General features: G+C 42.5%; 1 long non-coding RNA gene across 1 annotated transcript in view; it reads left to right on the top strand.

Annotated features, from left to right (window-relative positions):
• The window catches only part of LOC309475861, a 67,690-nt gene that overhangs the window by 21,393 nt on the left and 31,806 nt on the right, over positions 1-14,491 (top strand). The gene's annotated exons all lie outside the window — the stretch shown is intronic.

The raw sequence follows: 14,491 nt of genomic DNA, 5'->3' as shown, positions 1-14,491 counted from the left end.
TGACTGACAAAATGTAAATAACGGTTTGCACTCACACACACATGCATATGTGCAGGTACATACAGATCGTGTAGGCATTTGAGGTCTCGCGATACGCTGGAGACCGCCTCACCGGAGGACACAAGAAAGAAGGCGTTGAATGGTTTCTCGTGACAGATGTTCCCTGGCCTTATCTTGCTGAAGTAGACCTGCAAACACTATGGGAAACAAAAACAAAAAAAGGGAAAATATGTTTGTGCGACCAAAAGATTATTAAATGGTATAAACAATGGTAGCAAGTCATCGGCTGTTTATGTCGTACTAAAACTCACAGCTTCCCCTGGTTCAGGGCAAGCAGCGTGTTGGTATCCGTGCCCCTCCCTATGCCGATCACCACCCTGCCACTATGCTCAAACCGATCCAACCAATCTGAATCCTGGATAACGAAAGAGCGGTCACTAATGCATACATAAACATTGCATCATATCATGAGCGTAAAGTCTTAAAAGTAGACATGGACTTACTGTCAAGGACTCCACAGCAATCGGGCGCAGCATGTGGGCAAAAACCAGTGTAGCTTCGCAGTAGTACCTATACATGGTACTTTCTCTGTGCCCGAGTTTTCTGCCCATCACCAGATCTTGACACATCCTGTTTATTTCCGGCTTCGCCACTCTTAAAATTGTTTGACAATCTTTGAGTGCAGCAATCCCAAAGAGGAAGAACCTGTTTGGACTAAACAAAAAACAAGACAGGTGTAAGGGATCTGCTGGAGGCAAGTATAGATGAGAACTCAAGTGCATTTAGAAACATAACAAGATCAGACATAGAACAAAAGCATGGCGTGGCATTAACTCACAACAGAAGGATGGGACGGCATGACTTTGGACCAAACCATGACACTCAGCAAACACGGGTACAGTGAAACAAAAAACTGACAAAGACACGTAGCAAACATGAGGGCTTAAATACACACAAGACTAATGACAAGACAAGGGACACCTGTAAACAATGAACCAATGACAGCATGGCACATCAGACAAGGGAACACATGGCAGGATCATACCCAACACCTGGGGAATGTTCAAGTTCAAAACGGTGCGCAACGTTTTGCTACGGTTTCCGGGTTGAACGTCATGTTTCCTGGAAACCGCGTGCACTGGGGGGTATTCCAGAAAGCAGGTTATGTGACATACCCTGGTAAGTTTAAGGGTAAGTTAGTGGATAACCTCAACTTTCGGTTCCAAAAACGGAGGTAACTTTCTGGGTATGTATGTAACCAAAGGAACTTACTCTCTGAAGATAACCTGCTCGGTAGCAGGTTATGTTCCAGGGTTAGTTTGTTTCAGAGAGGTGACGGAGCATGGCGTGCCCTTTTGAAGACGATCCAGTGGATGTGGAAGCACAGATAATACGAAATCTTTTCCGCCGTGAGGGTGATACGACCACGTATCGATGTGTTTTCGTATCCAAATGAATATTTACCGGTTTTCAAAAGAATCGTTAATTTATTAAACGAAGATAATGGAGTTAAATATTTAACTCCATTTATTTAACTTTTTTGCAACGGGGAGTTTTTTGTATACAATAGTCTATTCATACTGTATACAGTCACAATAATTTTAAATGTTTCTAATTATATAACTTTCAGTTTCAGGGTTCCCAAATATGATTGGTTGCATTGATGGAACCCACATTCCCATTAAAGCTCATTCAGTCAATGAAGGAGACTATGTTAATAGGAAGTCAATCCATAGCATCAATGTGCAGGTGACAATAGATTTTTTGGGTGCTAAATGTTTGGGTGTTTAAACCATTAAATCACCCTCATTACTGGTCCCCACTAACTAGGTAATATGTGATGCAACCCCTAATGTTGAAGCCAAATGGCCAGGGTCTGTACATGATGCCAGAATGTTTAGGGAGTCATCATTGTGCCACAAATTTCAACAGGGTATGGTTTGCCTTACACAATGTTTATTTTTATTTTTATGCAATTATACACTTTAACTACCTTTAGGACACTTCAGTGGTTACTTGCTGGGGGACAGAGGGTACCCTTGTCTGCCCTATATGATGACACCCTACCCTGAACCTGAGTCTGGACCACAGGCACAATTCAACCTGGCCCACAGCAGAACACGGGTCAAGGTGGAAATGACCATAGGCATCCTGAAGGCAGGTTTCAGTGCCTGTGTGGGCTCAGGGTCAGCCCAGAAAGGGCATGTGACATCACAGCTGCTTGTGTTGTTCTTCACAACATTGCCACACTGAGAGGTGAGAGGGCCCCCCCCCCTCCAAGAGGAACCCCCAGTGAACCCAGTAGACCAAAGAGATGGCAGGGTGGTACGAGACATGATTTGCCAAAATCACTTTAATTAAAACCAGTTAACAGTCAAGTGTTGTTCAATGTTTCTTTATTTCCTGTAACAAAATACATTTGTATTTATTGCTTTAGATTTCATTCAACAACAAATGACAGATTAATGTTCACATACTGTTTCCCACCTTAAGCTGGTGCTCCAGCAATTCAAGTCTGGCCTTTTTTAGGTTAAGCCTTTACTCCTCCATTTGAAGCTGTATAAGGTCCATCTCCATGCCACTTTTTCTGATTAGCTTTTGAAGGTGGACCTTATACAGCTCTTTGGCAGGCAACTAGAAAGACAGAATAATTAAACATGACTGATAAAGTCTGTTATACAAACACAGACCAAATATTTAAATGAGGAAGGAGAACTGCAGAACATTTCTTACACTGCTAAGATTCTGTGTGGAGGTAGATGGACCCTCATCTGTATTAAAATCTCCTGCCATATTCTGTAAAATGACAATGACAATTTATTTATTCTCTTATGTAAAAAAGGGGGAATGCATTCTATGCATCATACCTCTATGGGCCTCCCCACATTTTCTGTTTCTGTCACAGCAGAAGTGGTCTCTTCATCGTCATCCTACAGTGAAAATAAGGAAGGATGCTTGGTCTAGCAAACAGAAACCTAAAGACAATAATCACTTACAACTGTGACAGAGTGTGGTGTTGCAGGAGGATCCAATAATACAATGTGGCCATCAGCAACTGCAAGATAATTAAACCAATAATATAATCATGCATATTCAATACTCAATGTATATTCTTAAACAAATACAACTAATAATGAAGGACATTAGGAACATCTAAGAGTACTAGTAATAAGATTACAGTACACAGCATATGCAGTCAAAGCAGCATGCATACTGCACAAGTGAATCAATGACTGTAAAATGCATTCAAAATGCCTTTTTAAAATGGTGACAGTGTTGATGATTTTCTTTATTAAAACACTGACAAAAACAGTGAAAACATCAATAAATCATAAGTATTAATATGGTACACCTACATTTTACTAAGCCACTTGTCTTGGTTGCTGAGTCCGATGAACTGCCCCTGGAATCCCATCGACCACAGGTCGCCCTTTATTAAGGGACAGTGCCAGCTCCTGGGCAGCTGGGGTGAGGGAAGGTGGAGGTGGACCCCCACCTGTTTTACGGGCCTCAGCCTTCTTTCTATTGGCTACATAGAAAACTAAATTAGGCTACATTAAATACTAAATATACATTGCTGGAGAATGTTTTTGTGTTTCAATTTGACTTAGCTCACACTTCTTCTGGCTCCAGAAGATAAAACAAGAAGCCAACATACTAGCCAATTATGTGCATTACTACTGTAATATTAAGAAATGTATGGAGGCCAACAAGTAAATACTTGTCTATTTTTACTACATGCCCCAAAGAATTTTTGCGTCACAATGAAAGGGGAAAATAGCCCATTTATAATTTTATAAACTCACGCATTTACTCTGTCCGTTATTTTTTGCCAAGCCAACTCTTTCTTTTGCTGATGCAGCAGTATTGCTTTTTTTTGTTTGTTATAATGGGCTTATAGTCTTCATAAGCAAGCATTAAAACCTCCAACTCAGTTTCACCGAAATATGTAGCTCGCTTTTTTTCTCCCTGGGTTTCCATGGTGACTCCTGAAATCGGTGATCCAATGAAAATGTCTTTATGTACTCGCCGTGCGCGCGCATTAACTCTGGGTTACCAATAGGAGGTTGATTAAACTAACTCTTCTCAGGTGTTTTGGAACCGACATACTCATGGTATGCGGGTTTGGGGTAAATCAACCCAGAGGTTATGATTTACCAAATGGTAAGTTAACCAAGCTTTCTGGAAAAAAATCATTTTCTTACTTAGTATTATTGTCTGGTTTCAAGTCCAAATATCTAAAAATTCTTACATGAAGATGCATTTAAATGAAGTGGGTTTTTACTTAACACAAGCTAAACTATCTGTCCATGGATTAAGAAAAATAACCTTAAATTCAATCAGAAACAATATTTTTCTTACCCCATGGACAGATAGTTTTGCTTGTTTTAAGCAAAAACTCCCTTCATTTGAATTATTTCCACAGAAAACCAGACATAATATAGCATTTGACTACTTTAGTAAATTCATCTTGATTTTAAGAAATTCTTTTGATATTTGGACTGGAAACCAAGACACGGATACTAAGTAAGAAAAGCATTTTTTGCAGTGTATGTCTTTGTTAACAACTCCCTTCAATCTGATTTACTTATCACAGAAAACAGGACACACTATAATTATGACATCTAGTGAATGCATCCTGATTTACAAATTGTTAGATATTTGGACTGGGGAAACAAGACAAGGATACGGAGGGGGAATAACACTTTTCTTTTTTTTTTTTTGCAGTGTAGCACACGGTTTACTGCACTTACTTTTGAGTCGGACCAGACGGGACTTCGTGGGTTGGAGATGGAGGTCTCCGGGGGCTGATTGGCAACGAAGAAGTTCATTGACCAAGTTGGCCTGGGAGCATCTGTCAGGAATGAGCTTGCAGATGACATTGTAGTCCCAGTTTCTGCCGTAGCAGACCCAACCCTTGCTTGAGGCCTTTGCGCTCTGCACCTCGGCTGCTCTCTCCTCTGGAGTGCTGCTCCTCATGCACACACGAGCCAGGTGAACGGAGATGCACTCCTGAGGCTTGTGGCACCGCAAGCAGTGGACGAGATGACGATCAGGAGTCCTTGGAGACAAACAGACACGTGAAAGAAATTATTTCAACGGTTTTAAAGAACAATTCATGATTTGAAGAAATGTAATTTCAATAATTAAAAAAACCAAACAAAAAAAAACACTAAATGGGCAGCAGCACAACAGGGCCTGCCCTGCACTATTGCCGTTTCCATTGTGAGGGCCTTTGTCATTAAAGGGTGTGAGAGCGTGCACAGACTATGGTCATCTTAAACCTAAGCGTTGTCTTTAAACGCTGAGAAACACACAATGAATTTGCTTAAACTTGGTTTTAAAAAAATAAAATAATTTGTTTGTGCAATTGTTGTAGTAATTGTTTGTTCTTCTAAACAACTCGCTTTGTTTGTTTTCTTTCCAGAAAACAAGACATTGCATCTTATTCAGTTTTACTCATCTATTAAATGCATATTTATTCATATATATAATATATATATATTTTTTTTCAATATTTGGACTGTTTTAAAAAAGACAAAAACACTAAGTTGGAAAATCATTTTTGGTAGTGTATTTACAGTCCAGTTTAAACTAAGAATATAGGTGGAAAATGCCTGGTGATCAGTTGTCTCTTAAAAAAATTTAAAACACAATAGGTTTGCTTTGAAACGTTGTTAACATGAGTTTTTTTTTTTTTTTTTTTGGTTGAGAAAAATTGGTTTCTCTGTAACCACCATGACCTCTGACCTCAATGAGTTGTTTGTAGCTTATTCACAAAAAACAAGTCGAAGTTAAAAGCGTTAGAATTGTGTTTTGATTCTATAAAAGATGTGCAACAGAGTGACGCGCCATCACAAGTGATACGGCATCAAATCTGGTACTGCATCAGTCCACACCTAACCCAAGTCAAAACCTAACTCGCACACAAGCTGAAAACAAGCCCCACTCACTCAAGCACCATCCAAATCTACCAAGTCCAAACAACCAAAAGTCTAACTCCATCCATGTAACAGGCCTAAAAAACATTAACTTTTTCAAACATAAACATCTATCTATCTATCTATCCATCCATCCATCAATCTATCTATAGAAATAGACACTTACCAGTCAGCACTGGTGCTGATATGCACGGCAAATGCAACCATTTTGCATTGACAGGTGAACAGCTGGGGAAAACTCAAGTTCACTTTGCGTCAGGCCGTCTGCATGCATGCAGGGTCAAAGGCCACAGGCCTGGCACGCTACCTCACCTAACCAGCTAAATCTACACACCACCTGCACAAAAAAAAAAAAAACACTGACCACTGGCCAAAATATCCCAAGATAGACCAGCCCTTTATAAAATAGCCCTAGATACAACAGCACTAGGGCTGCAGCTATCTATTCTTTTTGTAATCGATTAATCTAGCACTTTATCGATCGATTAATCGAGTAATCGGATAAAAAAATTAGTGTGTTTTTAAACAACCAAAACAAATAATGCATAACGAAAATGATGTGGCTGTAAAATAATCAAGCATTTGGCTTTTATTTCTCAAAAAAAAAACAGAGCTATTTATTCCAACTCCAACATTTGGCTCCAAAACTAAGCCTATTTATTGTACTTTTTACCCATTTAGTGTTTATAAGTGCCAGTGCCAACAATTATATAACAATACAGTTAAGTCAACTTTATACTGTAAAACATGTATAACATGTAAAACTATGAATACAAACTTAAATAGTAAAGGCCATTTGGCCTTAGTTTTGTCTTCTTAATACAACATTACAAAAAAAGGATTGCACCTTCTGCAAATTACCCACCGGAGAACAAAAATAAATTAAATGAATATAAAATATCAAGCCAAACAGGTACACAATGTACACAATTTATAAAAAAAAAAATTTTGTTTCTCGCTTAGGCTAGTTGAAGTATATTAGCACGTTTTGTAGCATTATATTTTTTTGTTAACTGAAAATGTTCTATGCTCAATTACTTTGGTAGCCGATTATGTCTTCCCCAAAAGTACGAGTGGATTTGGAGAAGCAGGCTGGGGAGTTTCATTTTTTGTTGTTGTCTGTAACTATTTGGCAGACGTGACAAACAAGGTCTCGCAAAGACTGCAATGCAATATTTGTTCCTCCATCACGTCCCGGTGTATACAGTGAATGCATGCTGAAATTATTGTTGCGTGGCTACATAAAAGTTTGAGCATATGTGATGCATTGCCGCAATTGGTCTGACTGGGGCGTGAGAGAGACGAGGGTGCGTGTGTGTGTGTGTGTGTGTTTGTGTGTGTGTGTGTGTGTGTGTGTGTGTGTGTGTAAAGGGGGTCTTTTTTAGGCTATACTCTCTTGCAGTTGAACATGAATACATTTACTACTTTAAAACATCAAAGCTAAACATCATATCTAGTCAAACCGCATCACGACATCACTACATCACTACAAATACAGTATGGGATTAAAATCAGCGAACATCAATGTATAGGCTTGGGCACGGGCGGAAATATTGGCGCTGGGTTAAAAAAAATGCGGGGGACAGAATCGTTACCTACTACGCTGGAAGGAAGCGATCCCAAACTTTATGGACATCTTTACTCTCCGCCATCGCGCCAACTAAATTCAAAATGTATCACGCGCTATTGTGCTTCCTGAACACTGAACAACGGTCCGTGTGAAATCAGATCCCTGCGCGTATAGTGCGCGTCATAGGAATTAACGAGGCTTCGAGGCAGAGTTTTTGCCTCGAGGAATTTTTGAAATCGAGTAAATCGAGTAACTCGATGAATCGTTGCAGCCCTAAATATCACTTTATAAAATAGACCCCTGTTAAAAAAACAGATCTAAAAAATAAAGTGCAGTACCGTGTCTACACACCTGGTGGCGCTAGAGGCGCACCAAACCACCACCAGTCGACTAGCCATACATCAATTACTATATAAACCAAGTTTCGTACAGATAAAACACACTGTTGCAGATATATGGACAGTTAAGATTCGGCCAATCAGATGCCATATATGCTAATGAGGGTGGTTACTAATGAGGGTGAAAGTCGTTTTTACCTCCCTACCTAACCCTAACCCTAACTCTAACCCATCATTGTTGTGAGTGATGTTGCAGAGACACATAATTTTTTCTCCGTCCACTGTGACGTCGAGCGTCTCCTCATGTCCACAAAGACGTGGGTTATATGCCCCTCACCACATCTGACTAAAACCTACCATTCGTTTTTTTCATAAAATTAAACCCTTGTTGGTATAAACCAGGGCAATATAGCCCGTTTGATTTGAACCCTTGGCGATTTAGCCCTATATTTTATTATTTTATTATTTTATATATATATCTCTCTATGGTGTGACCGCTTTCTTTTCTGGGCCTGTGGTGTCCTTTAGTGGTCAGTAGAAAGTAGGCCAGTGCATAGCCATTTCTGGGACCTTTGGGTCCTAGATCTTGGATTTTTCATTCCCCTAACCAAGCCCGTGCCACCGCCTCTGAGCTTTTGGATTGCCCTTCATCTGGATTGGATTGTGTGGGATGTCTGTGAGTGTTTATATATGATTATTAAATTTTAAAATGAAAAACAAATTTATTGATAGTGAAAAAACGATTTATGAAGCACCATACAGTTCTGAAAGGTATTTAGTAGTGGGAGGGGCGCCCCGCCCTCTACCACTGTAGAGTCCGGAGGGACCACGCCCTCAAGCACTCTGTAGTTGCAGAGGGAACAGAGACAGTTGTCATTTCAATTCGCCTGATGAGAACCTTGGGAAAGTTCGAAACGCGTTGCGAGAGTATGCCTGAATGACACAAAACCGTAAGAATGAGTACAGCTGCCATCATTTTGAAGGTGGGTGATGTAGCAGTGCTTTGGAAAATATTCTCATCGACCCATACAGGTCTTGAGTTGGTTAAAATGGCCGCCATCATTGTTGTGGGTGATGTTGCAGAGCCACATAATTTTTTCTCCGTCCGCTGTGACGTCGAGCGTCTCCCCATGTCCATATAGACGTGGGATATATGCCCCTCACCACATCTGACTAAAACCTACCATTCGTTTTTTCTTAAAATTAAACCCTTGTTGGTATAAACCACGGCAATATAGCCCGTTTGATTTGAACCCTTGGCGATTTAGCCCTATATTTCATTATTTTATAATTATATATATATATATATATATATATATATTTCTATGGTGTGACCGCTTTCTTTTCTGGGCCTGGGGTTTCCTTTAGTGGTCAGTAGAAAGTGGGCCAGTGCATAGCCATTTCTGGGACCTTTGGGTTCCAGATCTTGGATTTCTCATTCCCCTAACCCTTGTACTAACTTCTGCTCTAAACCTACCCACAGTAGCCCTGTGGTTTGTAAAACTAGGCTTGTACTAACTTCTGCTCTAAACCTACCCACAGTAGCCCTGTGGTTTGTAAAACTAGGCTTGTACTAACTTCTGCTCTAAACCTACCCACAGTAGCCCTGTGGTTTGTAAAACTAGGCTTGTACTAACTTCTGCTCTAAACCTACCCACAGTAGCCCTGTGGTTTATTTACTGAGGAGTTTGCTCTAACCCTACCCATAAGAGCCCTTATGGTTACATACCCAGTGGGAAGATAAGTTTTTCTTTTTTTCTAGCCCCAGAGCTCCAAGTAGGAGCGTGCTCCAAGAAGGAGCCATGGTATAGTCTAACATGCGTCGGCCCATGCCTTCCTCAGTCTCCTTTCTTCTCTGGACTCATGCCAGGGAGAGGGAGCTGTTGTAATATTTACAAAAAATCTAACCCAGCCAGATCCATCTGACTTGACATACCAGGGATTATCCAGGTATTGGATTTTCAGTTTTGAGAGCTATATCATTCTGTTTAGGAGTCGGGCTGTTCTAGTTGAAAAGTGCAAAGGTTTGTGTTGTTGGAGGGAGAGTGCCTCACGTGGTTTCAAAGATCCTGGCTCCTAATTATTGGTGTTTGTTTAGGGTAATGTCCTAAGAGTAGGTTCACCTTTTCTAAAAGTTTTTGTCGTTGGGGGGGGGGGGGGGGGTTGGTCTCACGGAGAGGGGGCGGGATGGGAGTACGAATACGGGCTCACACAGGCCCTTAGGGAGTTGTTCGGCCCAGACCGGTTGAACGGCTCCTGGTTCGTCTCTGTTTGATTTAGATGGGGGGAGTGGAATGATGAGGAGGTAAGCCCTAGGTGGTAATCGACTCTTTCTTCTTTCTTCTTTTCGTAGGCAGATTGAAAGTGAAAGGAGTGAACCTTTTTGAAATTATGGAGAATAGGAAGCAAAGGGAGGAGAGAGAGGAGCGTGAATACAAGGCCCTTATTAGGCCTCACCTCGGGATGATGGAGGCCGGGGATAAGGAGGGGCCACCGGCCAAGTTGCAGAGGATGGCGTACCAAATCTCGGCGGGGATCCAGCCGGCGTTTCCGAGGGTCAGCACTGAATGGCTGATCTTCGGAAACGCCAAGAATTGGCTAAATGCTGGGTTAGATATTCTGTCGGATCATCATGAGAAAGCCCTTCAGGAGGCCGGCCAGGCGGTCTCCCATGCCTCCAGGGTGCGTTGGAGGGAGGCATGGGAGATCGCAGTCAAGTGGGCCCGCCGGGTGCTCAAGACTCTGAGGGAGTCCACGGTTCGTCGAGCTTTTGCCGAGGTCGCCCGTCTGCTGACTCGGGAGGAGGGCGATGACGGTGGAGAGACCTCAGGATATGTCCCCAGGGGATCGCGTGCTGGGCCGTCTTCCTCTTCATCAGGAAGACAGGCTAGGGCTGGGGAGGAAGAGGCACGGGAGAGTCAGGTCGTGGTTGAGGCAGTAAGGGTCCGTAAGAAGACTGCCCGCAAACCGGCAATCAAGTGGCCCCAGCCAACTGTGGAGAAACCATCGGCCCAGGGGTCTTCCGTTCCCAAGCCAAAAACAGCCGTGGAGAGTCGAACGGCCCAGGGAGCTCCGGTTTCTGCACCAAAACCGGCTGTGGAAAGCCAGCCGGTCCAAGGTCCCCCAGGTCCTGTATCCAGGGAGGAGGATCCTCCACAGAGGGCTTCAGACCTGGGAGATTCCCCGAGTTACAGTCTGGAGGTGGAGCAAGAGCAAGTCTGCCTTAGGGTGGAGCCCCCGAAGCCAGGGAAGGCCAAGAAGGGTCTGGGCCCCAGCAGGAGCAGGGCGGTGGGAGTTTTGCCGGTCTTGCCAGTTTTGCCAGTCTTGCCGTCTTTGACTCCGATGCAGTGTCTGGAGGAGCCAATGAAGGTGGGAGACAGTTTGGATTCTGACGTGGAGTGGCTCTTGGAGGTGAGCCAGGTAGAAGCAGGGGTCCCCCAGGAGTCGGGGCCAGTGGCCACTGGGGAAGCAATCACGAGGGAGGTGCCAGTGGTTCCTCAGGAGGAGGAGACGATGGTCGTCAGGAAAGTACCGGGAGTTGATAAGAAGGTGCCGGAAAGTCCAGCGGCTAGGAAAGCCGCCACGTCAGGCATGAGGTGGTAGGCGGTGATAAGTATAATTTGTGGAGGTTGGCCCCGGGAAGAGCTATCCTTATCATTGGAGACTCTAATTTGAGTCAGGTCCTTGAGATTAATAATGGAGCTGTGGAGGTCCACAGCTTTCCCGGGGCCACTCTGGCACAGGCCTTCAGCCTTATTAAATACAAGATCCCGGTGTCGGATGGGGTCAGACACGTGGTGTTGTCTTTTGGCCTAAACGATCGAAGCCAGAGCAACGTCCAGGCTCTGAGAAAGTGCGTCGAGAAGCTGAAGGAGGCGGCGGCCGCAACTTACTACGAGCCCACCTTGCCGGAGCAGCAGGTGAGGAATTTGCGGGCCCTGAACGACATCATTTTTAGGGCCGAGTGTTGTATTCCCCTCCTGCCGGGTGGTCGTTTCCAAGTGGAGTTCGATAAGATTCACTGGACGGCGGATACGGCCCAAGCCATGTTACAGCACTGGCTCAGCCATTTAAACTACTGAAGGGGCCTTTCGATCAGGGTCCCGACGACGATGTTGTTGATGAGAACAATAAAAAAACGGCCTCTGTCATAAACTTGTCTCAGTGTTTTCATTTCACAACGGCACAGATTAGTTTACTGGATAGGGGTTTATCATTTATAGCCCTGGACAGGCTCTATTTCGTGAGAAATACAATGTGTGGCGGGAGTGCGTGACAAAACACCGAAATGAGTGACACTTGAGAGCCCTCTAGTCTATTTCATAACAATATATCAAAAAGCAGCACGTCAAATGAGTAGGAAACCGTATGAAACAGAACGCAGACAATACAGCATCTCAAATCAATCCCATAATGCCTCAGTGGCAGAGAGAACTGTCAAGCGTTTACTTCTGTCTTGCTTTTCACAGAGTTTCTGGTTCTAGTCTAGTCAAGTCACCTTCATTTATATGGCGCTTTTAAAGCTACACTGTCATTTTTTTAAGTTGATTCTTAGCAAAAAATATACACGAGCGAGTCGCTCGATTAGCCAAAGAGGGACAGAACTGTAAATTCAAGCTTCGCCTTTCGCGTTTTTACACTCAGTGGTGCCGCGACGAATGCGCGGGGAGATTACTCGTAACACGGCCGCTGTAGGAGTTAGAATGCCCTCGGAATGGGAGGGGCTGGAGAGTAATATTCAGTTGGTAGTATACTGTACTATTACAAGACCGTAATTTCTATGGTCTCGGACTTGTCTCGGACTCGCTGGTATTCGGACTCGGACTTGTCTCGGTCTCGGCCACTGGTCTTGCCAAATATGGCTTTTGGTCTCGACCGAGTCCAGGTGTCTTTATTATGTTCAAGGTAAGCACACATACGGCTCTTTAAAAAAATAAATGTTTTAACTCGCTGAAAGTCCACTGCTAGTGCAACGTGAATATTCACATTTTTAATTGTCCATAGCAACCTGAAACCTTGCCTGCTTGCCTTGCACATCTAATTAATAGGCGGCCTCCTCCAATAGCACTGACAGCTGGGCTCATAGCTTGCAGGTTTGCTTAGTGGCAAACTTTTTTCATTTGACTGGCTCAACCGCCACCCGCCCGAATTTAATTAAAATATTATTTTTCGTCACGTCATCCGCCCGATCCGCGGTTTATCCGCATCTCTAGAGTGTGTGTGTGTGTGTGTGTTGGCTCGGCCCTCCCTCATGCAGTTTAATTGGTTGACATCGCGTGTGTGACTGACAGGAACAGAATGTGAGGCTGATCAGACAGTCGAAACGAATGTGTGTGCGCCTTTAGGCCCATAAAATTATTTTTTTGTTGTTCTTTGAATTAGTCAATTATTTTAAATAAAATTAAAATCATTCATTATTTAATAATTACATAATGATTTAATTTCTATAGGCTATATTTTTTTAAATAGAGTCGGCTCTTTGACACTGGTTTTGCTTTTAGATCAACAAATAATAACCCAAACTGATTGTCTTGATAATTTCATGCATAAGACTTTTTTTTCCTGTCCTGGACTCGGTCTTGACTCGGACTCGAACGTTTTTGGACTTCATCTTGACTTTCATTTCATTTCATTTCATAACACTTTATTTGTCCCCGAGGGGCAATTATTGAGGCCATGTAGAGTCACGTAAACAATATACATAAAAACATCAGCATTAAATAAATAATAACAGTGTACACGAAGTGCATATTAATAAAAATCCACTACAAGTGGATACCTTAAAAACACAACTAGTCCATACCATGAATAAGAATATATAAATAAATACGTAATTATATGTATACGGAGTACAAAAAAAAAAAAAAAAAAAAAAAAAAATTTTCAATACGATTTCGACTTGGTAACCCAGGGAGCCAGTGACGGTTGAGAGTTTAAAAGCTGCACTGATTTTGGAACAAAAGTTGCCTTCCTCCTTTGAGTCCTACAACATGGGCAACGAAGCCGTCGCCCTGAAGGAAGCCACTCAAAAACAGAGAACATGACATGTGAAGTGTCTTGTAAAATCCTTCCAGCCAATCGCAATGTTTGCTGATCACTTACAGTAGAAAGAGCCCTAATAGGGAGTCCAATTATTTTTGAACAGACTCTAACTGTACGCTCCAGACTATTTCTATTTTGAAGGCTAATAGAATGAAACCAGCAGACAATAGAAAATGTAGTGACACTTTCAATGTAGGAGTAGTAGAACATGATAAGAATGTTCTTACTAACTCCAAAGGAATTAAGCTTCCTTAAAAGGTACTGCCGTTGCTGAAATTTCCTCAATATCTCCTCTGTATTAGAAGCAAATTTAAACAGGCTATCAAAAATTGTCCCCAGGTACTTGTACTCCTTGACAATCTCAATTGGTTTTCCATGAATAACAGTAGGGGCTGCCATAGCCATCTGCCTCTGCTTATTAGAAAAGGTTACCACCATCTCTTTGGTCTTATTCACATTAAGTTCCAAACAAGAGATATCACACCACTCAACAAATTTCTGAAGTGTTGGGCCATGATGCTGTGAAGGGCCTGAGAGCAGAGACAGTAAGATGGTGTCATCAGCAAACTTAATTAGATGACAATCAGATAGGTTAGATC

Source organism: Leuciscus leuciscus (genome assembly GCF_965113295.1).
Source record: "Leuciscus leuciscus genome assembly, chromosome: 15".
NCBI classification, from domain to species: Eukaryota; Metazoa; Chordata; class Actinopteri; order Cypriniformes; family Leuciscidae; genus Leuciscus; species Leuciscus leuciscus.
Note: the sequence above shows the minus strand (reverse complement) of the source record. Positions and strands in the feature narration are given on the sequence as shown.